The 12,903-nt window shown below is 37.6% G+C and overlaps 1 protein-coding gene and 1 pseudogene across 4 annotated transcripts in view; one reads left to right on the top strand and one right to left on the bottom strand.

Annotated features, from left to right (window-relative positions):
* Window positions 1-12,903, bottom strand: part of Rit2 (Ras like without CAAX 2) — a 337,828-nt gene that overhangs the window by 34,182 nt on the left and 290,743 nt on the right. The gene's annotated exons all lie outside the window — the stretch shown is intronic.
* LOC132652241 (large ribosomal subunit protein eL15-like) overlaps window positions 1-12,903 on the top strand; it is a 60,607-nt pseudogene that overhangs the window by 12,503 nt on the left and 35,201 nt on the right.

The following is a 12,903-nucleotide window of genomic DNA, read 5'->3' as shown; positions in this document are numbered from 1 at the left end:
AGTGACTGCATGAAGTGGTTACGAAACAAGTGTGGGAATGGGATCAAGGACTGAATTCAGGTACTAGTGTAGAAAAGTTTAATGTGTTTTAATTTTTTTAATTACATGACCTTCTTTTGGCCTCTTGATGATTAAATTTGAAATTCATAGAATTTTCTCCTCTTCAAAATTTCTTAGAAAGTTAATAATGTTTTATTCTTTGGTACCTCATGACACTTAGCAACTTTGCAAGGTATTTGATGCCATCGTCTGACAAAGGTCCTTTGCTTGACTAAATTTTAATCAAATTTCTGAAACTTTGTTTATGTTTATCTGGATATTTACTTATAAAATACAGTTTGAAGAGCAGTCCAGGAAAGTCAGTCTGGCAAACACCTTACACCTTTCTTGTCTGTCCATCTTCCTTTTTTGACTATGTTCGTCATTCTTCACATTTGACCAACCTGCATATAGATGGCACTCAAGTCCACCTCAAGAATCTTGCATACAGTATATTTTAAAGTTTTTGTTTTAATCACTTTATTAAAGCAACTTTGGTTTTATATGTACATTTTTCAAGTACCTCTGCTTCCAGATTGAAACATAAATTTGGAGTTGAATGCATTATCAAAATTGTTTGACATATATCTGATAAAACATTTATGCTTTTTATCTCCGTCAAGTCAGAAAGTTTAGGACATTGAAACTGTAGAGAAATTAGAGTTGTTAGCGGCTATAAAGATAAGATAAAATCTCCTTATTCACCTACATTCTTCATTAACTGGTTATAGATACATCTAATACTTATTTGTTCATTCATAACTTCACAGGTTATTAAGAGGCCTTGTGGAGAGAATTGTCTTTCAGAGGATAGCATGTTGAGGTAAGTCTTTAGTTGAATAGAAAAGAAACTGGACACACAAGCTGAAAAGGGGCTGAAGGGTTTAGAAAGGTTTTCTTTTAGGCAATCAAGATGTACACAAGTAGCTAGTAGTGCTAGGAATGATGATATGGTATACGTATATACTAACCACAATATTTTCCTCCACCCAAAACATGCAAGAAAATCCATTTCCTCATGAAATTCTGCGGTCAACAATCAAGACCACAAATCTGTCCATTCCATTGTCTGGAAATGTTATTTTGGTGTGAGTCCAAAACATATTGCAGAGATTGAGTTTCAGTTTTGTTGAAAGACTTTAATTCATAAATAGGTAATTTGTAACTTCTTACAAAACATGGAAATCTTAGAATCTCAAAGCAGTTCTGACCACACAGGATTGGACATTTTTTGTGTGTGTGTGGGGGGATATCATGTGGTCTTGGACTGAAAGTACCCTAGATGTTTCACTGTAATGTAGATATCACTAGATGAATTGTCTAAACTGAATTCACATAGGAAACGGGTACACAAAACAATATATAGATCACTAGTGGGTAGAACCAAGAACAGTATTTAAAGTAAATATGATTAAAAAATTCTAGCCCATGTTACATTCAATCTGTCTACACAGCCATATCCTATATGTTATTCTCAGGATCTAGCATGGTTAGTTTGTCTGGTCCTCCCTCTATGCACCAACCATTTCTACTCTCTAGTCTTGGACCAGGAATCAAATAATACCTTTGACCAACCCTAATTAAATTGTGTAAAGACAATAAAACAGAAGAAGCATCCTCCATCCCATTAATCTACATAAATCTAATACCAAAACCAGGGAGTGACACAACAACAAAAGATAAATACAGACCAATATCCTGAAAAACATAAATTGGAAATATACCAAAAAATACTTGCAAACAGAATACAGACATACGTAAAAAGACTACACACCGTGATCATGCTGGCTTTATCTCTGAAATGTAGGGATGTTTTAACACATGCATGTCCACAATATAAATGGACTTAGAGACAAAAATCACATGATCATCTCAGTAGATGCAGAAAAAGACTTTGGAAAAATCCAACATGCTTTCATGGTAAAAGTCCTAGATATAGAACAAGTCTCAACATAACATAAGTTACATATGAGAAACCCACAGCAAGTATCATTCTAAATAGGAAAAAAAGTTGAAGCAATCCCACTGAAGTCAGCAATAAGACAGGGACATTCACAGTCCCCTCTCCCTTTTAATGTTTTACTCAGAGCTAGTGGAGCAATAAGACAAAACAAGGAGATAAAAGAAATGCTAATATAGAAAAAAGAAGTCAACTATCTCTATTTTCAGATGATATAATACTATACATTAGAGATTCCAAAATTCTACAATGATTAAATAAACTCAGCAATGTGCCAGAATACAGAACCAGCCCCATCTTGCATAAATCAGTAACTTTTCTATTCACAAACCACGACATATAGAGTAGATAAAACATGCACTATCATTCACAGTAACATTAAGGAAAGTAAAATGTCTAGAAATAAACATAAACAAAGAAGCAAAAAAGCCTCTACAATAAAAACTTCAATCCTCTAGAAAAATATTAAAAAGACACTAGAAAATGAAAAGAAAAATTTTGGCCGTGTATTGATAGAACTAATATCATGAAAATCACAATTGTACCAAATGCTCTGACGAATGTTATGCAAACCTAATCTTTTATTTTAATTGTATTTATGTATTTATTTATTACAAGTTATTCACTTTGTATCCCTGCTGCAGCCCCCTCCTTTGTCTCCTCCCAGCCCCACCCATCTTTCCTTTTCTCCCCTATGCCCTCCCCTGATAGCAGAGGACCTTCTCTTCTATCTGACTGGCTTATCAGGTCTCATCAAGGCTGGTTTCGGTATCTCCTTTGATACCTTGGTGGGTAGAGTCTTTCAGAGGTCCTCTGTGGAGGGCTCCTGTCCTGTTCCTTATCTTCTCCTACTTCCATCAACTATCTTGGCAAACCCAATCTCATTCTTCTCAGAAATTGAAAAAAAAAAAATTCTAAAATTATTTGGAACCACAAAAGACACCAGATTACTAACACAACCCTGAGCAAAACGAACAATGATATAAGGATTACATACAAGGTCTTAAGATGTGATACTACAGCTGTAAGAAAAAAATGAAATTGTTAACCTAGCAGGTAAATAGTTGAGGTAACCCAGACCTAGAATTTCAAACATGGCTTATTTTTCTCATTTTTAGGTTCCTGGCTACAAATCTTCACATGTAAATACATATCCTGGAGTAACTACAGAAGCCAGAAAGTAGATACAAGGCTATTTCCAGGATGACGGGAGATAGGGTTAAGAGTCAGGGAGTAACAGGAGTAAATAGAAAAGTGCAAGTTACCTGAAAGGGAAATGGGAATAATGGGAGAGAGACTTTAGTTAGAAAGGAGGAAGTTAGAAATAAATACTGAAAAAGGAAGAAGAAAGGTAAAATAGCAGTAGGAATTCCGAAAACATCATAAGGAACCACACTATTACATAGCTACCTAAAATAACCTACCATACATGTAAGTTGGTGTATAAGTATCCACATGTAGTTTACATGAAAATTTTTCATCTGGGCAGATAACGTTCCTTCAAAGAGCAAAAAGATCATTGAATAAGAACCCCAACACCAGGCATGAGGAGCCTTCTTTTAAGTTTTAGGTCAGTGTTGCCCAAGACACTCCTCAAACATTGTAAGTTATTATATTACTCTTGGTTGGCACCAAAGATGGAAGGTAAGTAAGCTCCTGTTACTGGCGATAACACACTCTTCAGATACAGGGCCCAGAGACTCCAAGCTGGATCTGACCCGAAAGCTATCTTCCTGAGAAATCTGTCTTCATAAACCAGAAGACACCATGAAAGCTTTCATAGGAGGGAAGCAACCAACATCCCTACCCAGCTATGATGCCTAAGAATTTCATGAGGAGTAACTGGTATAATTTAAGAGCTCAGTAATGTCATGCATACCTTGGTGGTAACTAACAGCTCTCTAAATTGAACATAAGATCCACTCGACAGGCCAGATAATGTCTCCTTCTAGAAACCTAACCAAATCCAGGGCTGGTGAAGTCATGGATCATGGAAAATAACCTGCAACCACCATTTTACTAAAACATCATAATTGCTAACTTTAGTCTTAATATTTGTCCTTTTATACTCAGATAAATGTAGTCCTAATCCCTCATCAGGGAAACTTTTCTTCACAGCTGATGGAGAGCATTATAGAAAACCATAATCAATAAAAAAGCAGAGTTGGGAAGCCCAGTCTCAACTGACACATTTACAGCACAACTCTTCCACAAGTTACTCAGAGATCATTGGGTAAGAGGGAGCAGAAATAGTGTAAGAATCAGGCAGTTTGATGTGAGATTGTTTTCTAGTTATGTCAGCAGCTATACCCATAAAAATCCCATGACTGCCTAAATATGAGTTGCAAAAGAATGATACCAGTAGACTTGCCCATGTGAGTGGAGAAATGTCAGGAAGCTTCAGCCGTGTTCAAAGAACTATAAGCAACTAGAGAATTATAATATTGGTAGAAAGAATCTTCCCTATTCTTAAATATAAAAAACTTTTCAGAATAAAAAATGAAGTTCTAAGATAAAACCTTCCCCAACCCTTGTAACATACACTGTTTTATGTATTTAAGAGTAGGGTTTATACTGTTTCATATTTTTGCTTGAGTCTATGAATTTTTTATTGTACATTCTAATGCTTAACTTCGAATGCTTGTATTACAAGTACAAACTACTACACAGGTCCTAGTTCTAAAGGCTTGATAGCTGTAAAATATGAAGCCTACTATGTAACACCAGGAAACATGAGGCATAAGCTCTCAAATTGTTTAATAAATCACACTGAAATCTGAGGTGCCATTTCCTCTTAGGTCACTCCATTAATCATTTGTATCTTTCACTCTGAAAGGAACTGCTTTGAGTTAATAAAGCCTAACAACTTACTTTTGAATTTTTTAAGTGAAATAAATTGCTACTAACTCTGGAGAAAACAAAAATATTTGATGATTTGTGAACTCAATTTATGTAAAACTTTATTCCAGCTGTACCAATGTAAAGCTGAAAGTGCTTCTGGCTGCATCAGCCCCCTTCTTTTCTAAGCATTGGAATTATGTATATTTGATGAAAGCTAATCTACTGTAATTCAATGTCCAATAGTTTCTTATAATATTGACTTTCCTTCTCTAAAGTCTATTGAACTAAAATAAAGCATTATAAAAATAAATAAAACACAGCATGTAACCAATAGTTATTAAATTGGAGAGACAATTACAGATGCTCAATCATACTGTCCTGGATGGGAGTACAGAAAATCAAGGTTGCCAGAAAAATCTTAAATTGTGCTTTATGTATTCTGGATATTAACCCTCTGTCAGATATAGTTGGTGAAGATCCTTTCCCAGTCTGTAGGCTGTCGTTTTCTTCTGACAACATTGTCTTTTGCTTTATAGAAGTTTTTCAGTTTCATGAGGTCCCATTTATTAATTGTTGCTCTTAGAGCCTGTGTGTTGGTGTTCTGTTCAGGAAGTTGTCTCCTGTGCCAATGAGTTCTAGGCTTTTCCCCATTTTTTCTTCTAACCGATTTAGTGTGTCTGGTTTTATATTGCAGTCTTTGATCCACCTGGACTTTAGTTTTGTGAAGGGTGATAAATATGGATCTATTTTCATTTTCTGCATGAAGTTAAAAAGCAACAAATCAAGTAATCCAATTAAAAAATGGGACTAAACAGAGAATTATCTGTTAAGAAATATAGAATGGCAGAGAAACACTTAAAGAAATGCTCAATGTCTTTATCCATCAGGGAGATGCAAATCAAACTGACCCTGAGATTTCACTTTACATCCATCAGAATGGCTAAGATCAAAAACACAAGTGACAAAATGTGGAGAAAGGGGAACCCTCCTCCATCACCAAAACAAAACGACTGCCTACAGATTGGGAAAGAATCTTCACCAACCCTCTATCTGACAGAGGGCTAATATCCAGTATATATAAAGAACTAAAGAAGCTGAAAAGCAGCAAAACAAGTAATCCAATTAAAAAATGGGGAACGGAGCTAAACAGAGAATTCTCTGTAGAGGAATATAGAATGGCAGAGAAACACTTAAAGAAATGCTCAATGTCATTAGCCATTAGGGAAATGCAAATCAAAACGACCCTAAGATTTCACCTTACACCCATCAGAATGGCCAAGATGAAAAACACAAATGACAACACATGTTGGAGAGGTTGTGGAGAAAGGGGAACCATCCTCCATTGCTGGTGGGAATGTAAACTGGTACAACCACTTTGGAAGTCAATCTGGTGCTTTCTCAGACAATTAGGAATAGCGCTTCCTCACGACCCAGCTATACCACTGCTAGGCATATACTAAAAATTTGCTCAAGTACACAATAAGGACATTTGCTCAACCATGTTTGTAGCAGCTTTATTTGTAATAGCCAGAACCTAGAAACAACCCAGATGTCCATCAACGGAGGAATGGATACAGAAATTGTGGTATTTTTACACAATGGAATACTACTCAGCAATCAAAAAGGAGGAAATCATGAAATTTGCAGGCAAATGGTGGGATCTAGAAAAGATCATTCTGAGTGAAGTATCCCAGAAGGAGAAAGACAAACATGGAATATACTCGCTTATATAGACCTAAAAGATAGGATAAACATAATGAAATCTATACACCTAAAGAAGATAATCAAGAAAGTGGGCACGGGGTATGATGATCTATCCTCATTTAGAAAGACAAATGGGATATGCATTGAACGTATGACAGGAGTCTACCGCAGAAAGCATCTGAAAGACTCTACCTAGCAGTGCTCCAAAATAGATACTAAGACTCACAATCAAACCTTTGGCAGAGTGCAGGAATCATATGAAAGAAGGGGAGTTTGATGTGGAAAGGATAGGAGCTTCCCAAGGACCAAACGTATCTGGGCACAGGGTCTTTTCTGAGATGGACACTCAACCAAAGTCCATGAGAGGATAAAACCTAGAACCTCTGCTCGGATGTGACCCGTGATAGCTCAGTAATCAATTGGTTTCCCATAGTAATGGGAACAAGGACTATTTCTAACAGGAACTCAATGACTGGCTCTTTGACCTCCCCACCTCCCAAGGGAGGAGCAATACTGTTAGGCCACAGAGGAAGACTTTGCAGCCAGTCTTGAAAATACCTGACAAAAGGGAGTCATATGAAAGGGGAGGAGGTCCTCCCCTACTAGTGGACTTGGAAAGGGGCAGGGAGGAGATGAGGGAGGGAGGGTGGGATTGGGGAGTGAATGAGGGATACAGCTGGGATACAGAATTAACAAAATGTAACTAATGAGAAAAATAAAATTATGGAAAAAAAGAAAAAAACAATATAAAAAAATAAATAAATGCTGTACTTTAGTTTACTGTTTAAAAAAAAAACAAAATGTGGAGAAAGGGGAACCCTCCTCCATTGCTTTATTTACATTCCCATTGGTGGGAATGTAAACTGTACAACCACTTGGAAAATCAATCTGGCACTTTCTCAGACAATTAAGAATAGTGCTTCCTTAATATCCAGCTATACCTCTCCTAGGAATATACCCAAAAGTTGCTCAAGTACAACAAGGACATTGGCTCAACCATGTTTATAGGAGCTTTATTCATAGTAGCCAGAACCTGGAAACAACCCAGATGTCCCTCAATAGAGGAAAGGATGCAGAAATTGTGGTACATTTACACAATGGAATACTACTCAGCAATTAAAAACAAGCAAATCATGAAATTTGCAGGCAAATGGTAGGATCTAGAAAAGATCATCCTGAGTGAGGTATCCCAGAAAGACACACACAGCATATACTCACTTGTAAGTGGATACTAGACCTCTAAGATAAGATAAACATACTAAAATCTGTACACCTGAAGAGGCTAAAGAAGAATGAGGACCTGGGATAAGATGGTCAATCCTCACTTAGAAAGACAAATGAGATGGACATTGGAAGTAGGAGAAAATAAGAAACAGGACAGGAGCCTTCCATAGAGGGCCTCTGAAAGACTCTGTTTAGCAGTGTATCAAAACAAGATACTGAGACTCATAAAAAACAAACAAACAAACAAACAAACAAACAAACAAAAACCTTGAGCAGAGTGCAGAGAATCATATGAAAGGAGCTCCACAATGACCAAATATATGTGGGCACAGGGATCTTTTCTGAGACTGATCCTCCAACCAAGGACCATGCATGGATATAACCTAGAACCCCTACTCAGACATAGCCCATGGCAACTCAGTGGGTACCCTAGTAAGGGGAACAGGGACTGTCTCTGACATGAACTCAGTGGCTGGCTCTTTGACCTCCCTACTCCCCATGGGAGGAGCAGCCTAACTAGGCCACAGAGGAGGACATTGCATCCAGTCCTGATGAGACCTGGTAAGCTAGGATCAGATGGAAGGGGAGGAGGACCTCCCTTCCCTTAGTGGACTGAGAGAGGGACAGAGAGGAGATGACAGAGGGAGGGTGGGATTGGGAAGGAATGAGGGAAGGGGCTACAGCTAGGATACAAAGTGAATAAACTGTAATTAATATAAAAAATAAAAATGAAAATAAAAATAAATGTGCTTTATGTTCTATTTTGGCCTACAATCTCTGGATACCATACTTTCTATCATTGGCACCTGTCCAATTAATAGCTACATTGTATGCTGAAAATTGAGTCGCCACAGATTTCACACAATTTTTTCCAAAATTCATTGTGTCTTATTTGTAGCATTTATTTGGAAACTTTCTTTATCCTGTGTAAGAGAGAGCTTGGTAGCATCTCACACGCAGAGGGACTCATAACGAACCTTCTTCATAGGCTCTCAGCACACAGGAAAATTATTCTCATGAATTTTTGCAGGTCTTTAATCATGCTCATCTCAAGCAAGTGTAGCCAGTCTTACCATAGATATTATAGTATAATATTGTATAATACAGTATAGTATAGTAGTAGCGTAGTATTCTTTGTAATTACTTGTTTTCCCCAACTGCTGTCACTTTGCTAGATTATTACCTTCAGCAGTTATCATGACGGAATTAAGTATTCTGAGAAATAAGTGATGTATATCTCATCCTTCAGCAGAAAAGGGCAAGACGGAATGAACTCAGTGTAATCCACTGTGCCATGCTCAGAGCCCTCAGAGGAGTCTGGTCAGTGGGTTCAGATGAAATCCACTCACATAACTGCATAATATAAGCAGGTTGTGAAAGTGTTGCAGAACAGTAATATGACATCTCTTCAGATGGACTTAATAAGTCATGCAAAGCCTTTACTCAAAGCGGAATTTCACAATAGTCAGTTTTTTATCCATTTGAGGAACAAAAGTAAGTAAGTCTCAAACGTGATTAACTCACATGTACATCTCCCATGCCAACAAGACAACCCAAGTGGCCAATATCCCCAGCTGAAGTACTACATTGCCCACCTGACTGCCTCTGCCATAGCCCCTCTCACACTATTAATTCATTTGTCTTTTAGCAGCTAGATAGGTCTCCTTACAGAACCTTATCCATGCCCTGTAGCTATTCTTTGATATTAAAATTAGTACTAAAATTTTTCATCATGTGAATTGGTGGAAAACAACAGAAAATAAATTAAAGTACTCTATATTTATTTTAAGCATTTATCACTATTCAGCAATTGTATCTTCTCCCATAATCTCTTTAACAATTACTAGTGATGACTCTTTTCTCATACCCTATTCCAAGTCTCAGAGAGAAGATTGATTTAAACACTATTTGGATGTATTTCTTATAACAGACTGTTTGACCAGATGCAAAAGAAAAATTAACTGGATGCTAGTGTTATTAAATATAGTCACTTATTAAAATAATACATGCCACAGCATATTGTGGCTCAATTCAATGCAACTCTGGATATTCAAATACCTACAAATCACAGACATTTGTCTGAAACCCTGGTTTCTTTTATCATAATTTTAATTTAACTTAGAATAATATTTAAAAAGACATATAAGTAGAACAAGAAACTCCAAATATAAAGCCAAATTCATTATCTATGACAGAGTTCTCCAGATTCATAAATGATTACATTTGAACAAGGGTCAAAGCTAAAAGTATGAATTTTAATGAAGACTATGATTAAAATGAATGTTAAACATTGCATGTGGACTAAAAAATACCATAAGAAATGCAAAAATGCTCAAGCTCTTATTTAAGTTAACAGATAGATTAAAGGACTAGTCTATTATATATTACATAGCCAGCATGACCAATTACTACTAGAATAGCCACAAAACACACATGTTATTCTAAGCTGAATAACAGAACAATAGCAAAGTTAAGAAACTGATAATTGCCTTCAAGTATGGCACTGTTAAGATGATGTTTGCAGTATGTGTGGAATGCTAAGAATTGTGTTTTGAGGAACAAAAGCTGTAAGAGAATGCAGGATAGAGGACCAATGAACAACATTGGACTGTTTCATATTGACAAGAAGGAAATACTGTCATATTGTCAATATTTTATATTGACAAGAAAGAATGAGAGTTTTCACGAAGACCTCAGTAAATACTTTGTAAATACTTTTGGAGACATAGGTTGAGTTTTCATGAATGAACCATGTTACTCAGGATAAACCATTTTCTACCCAGGAATGACTCTCCTGAGTAGAAATTACATTAATGTTTCATATCAGTTTTCTGTATGTTTGCGTCTCAGAATTGCAAAAGGTATTTAGTTATAATTTACAGACTTTAATGTTCTCTATACACTGTGTCTCTTTTCTGATCATACAGCAGTGCTCATTTCTGAGTAAACTCTAAGTTTCTCACGCAGGACTTCAGCAGGTCATTTTGTTATACCTCTGCCACTTTATTGAAATTTTTGGTAAATTGTCCAAAGGACTCCTGTCTTTAGGATTACCAGAATCAGGGCCATAAGAATGAATAGTAATCTTTATCATGTAAACTGGTGGTAGACTGCAAAGGTATAAAATAAATTATCAGGACTTATACATTAGAATAATATTTAAAAGTTTTATACTCGTTGGATTTAAATAACATTGTAAGGTGACAAAATTAAAGCATCTGGAATGCTAGTAAATTTAGGTATGCCCTGGTTACTCGCATGCCTCACTGGGTGCCTGTGCCCATTGATGCCCCTCACGCTATGACTCTCTTCAGACAGAAAAGGGATCTTGGAACTACAGCCACCATTGTTACTACCATCTCATTGGCGGCTGTTGGAGCTACCACCGGGGCACTAGCCATGAGTCATACTGGGCAGACTGCTCAGACCCTGAATAATCATTTAGCCAATGTAGCTCATGCCTTGGTTGTACATAAAGGAATTAATGCTCAACTAAAAGGAAGCTTGATGGTGTTCAATCAGAGGATTGACCTCTTGCAGGAGCAAATTGATACCCTATGGCAAATCGCTCAACCTGGCTGTCAATGAAAGTATGCTGGACTTTGTGTCACTAGCATACAACATGAGAATTTTTCCTGTGCTGCAAATCTGTCTAAACAATTGTCGAGCTATATTTTAGGTAATTGGACTGGAGAATTCGATACTATGATGGAGCAGCTGAGAGTGGCCATTGTCACAGTAAATTCTACCGGAGTGGACGCAGGACTAGCCACAGGATTATCAACATGGATTGCTGCAGCCATGAATCATCTGAAGGAATGGGCGGGCATGGGAGTGTTAGCAGGCCTTCTGGTGTTGGTCTCCTTGGTTTGCCTGTGGTATATATGCAAGATTAGAGTCTCACAACAGTGTGATGCAGCCATAATCATTCAGGCCTTTACAGCCATTGAAGCAGGACATTCTCCCCAAGCATGGTTGGATACCATAAAAAGCTAAAATGATACGCTCAGGATGCGAGGCTAAGTACTGCACTCAGGGTCAGCCGCTTTGGACCCAGAGAAGAGCATGTCTGATTGCATGCGGGTTGATGCCCCAGGTCCCGCCTCTGAGAAAAAGGTATCAGACGGGTCTGATGCTCTTTGGGTGGATGACACCTAAATGAACATCTGTACAAAGTCCCAATTTATTTCTAATATCAGAGATCAGACCTCTACTCTTGCCTGATGCGTCTAAAACAAAAAGGGGGAACTGTAGAGAGCTGCGGAATGCTATGCCTTAAAGATGGAGCTGGTTTCTGCCTTCCACCTTCCCGATGGTGAGTGCTCTCTGTCACGAACAACTCCACATTTGGCTAAGGCCGAGGATCTGGCTTGCTTCCATGTATGTGGACCTATCTGCATTGCTCCCGTGGCACGCCTGGGTTGGCTACCCAGAGGCTATTTAAGCTGTGGGCTGGCTTTCCCCGGGGTCCGAGGATTGTTCAATGTTCCTAAATAAACTGCATTGAAAAAAAAAAAAAAAGTTGGGAAATATAATCATAAAACTTGGTTAAAACAAACACCTATTAATTCTCAATGGGCTTTTTAAAACTTTTATTAATTACACTTTATTCACTTTATATCCCCCCAAAACCCCTCCCTACTCCCCTCCTAATCCCACCTTCCCTCCCCCTTCTCCACCCATGCCCCTCCCCATGTCCACTGATAGGAGAGGTCCTCCTCTCCTTCCTTCTGATCGTAGTCTATCAGATCTCATCAGGCGTGGCTGCATTGTCATCATCTGTGGCCTTTTTATTTTTTTATTGTCTTGCTATTTTTCCCAAATGATAAAATAACATTCCTGTTTTAAGTTGGCTTGAAAAAAAGAGCTCATTTAACATAGATGTTCAACATTCTGATCATTTGGAGATTTTATATAGTTTTAGATGTCTGACCTAGCCTGCTCCCCAGATACCACTGTCTGTCACTGAATACGATATGGCAATGTGTTCTTGGCCAAACATAAAACACGTGAGCTCTATTTTATTGCAGCTTTTCTGTCAGCTTTCTGTAAGTTCTGTGGGGTTTAAAATGCATTCTCCTAGCCATTGTGGCATTATAGAATACAAGGGTTGCCTTGGCAACACCTAATTTAAA

The sequence above is a fragment of the Meriones unguiculatus genome, chromosome 2, assembly GCF_030254825.1.
Source record: "Meriones unguiculatus strain TT.TT164.6M chromosome 2, Bangor_MerUng_6.1, whole genome shotgun sequence".
Classification (NCBI taxonomy): domain Eukaryota; kingdom Metazoa; phylum Chordata; class Mammalia; order Rodentia; family Muridae; genus Meriones; species Meriones unguiculatus.
The sequence above is the reverse complement of the archived record's forward strand: the minus strand, read 5'-3'. Positions and strand labels throughout refer to the sequence as shown.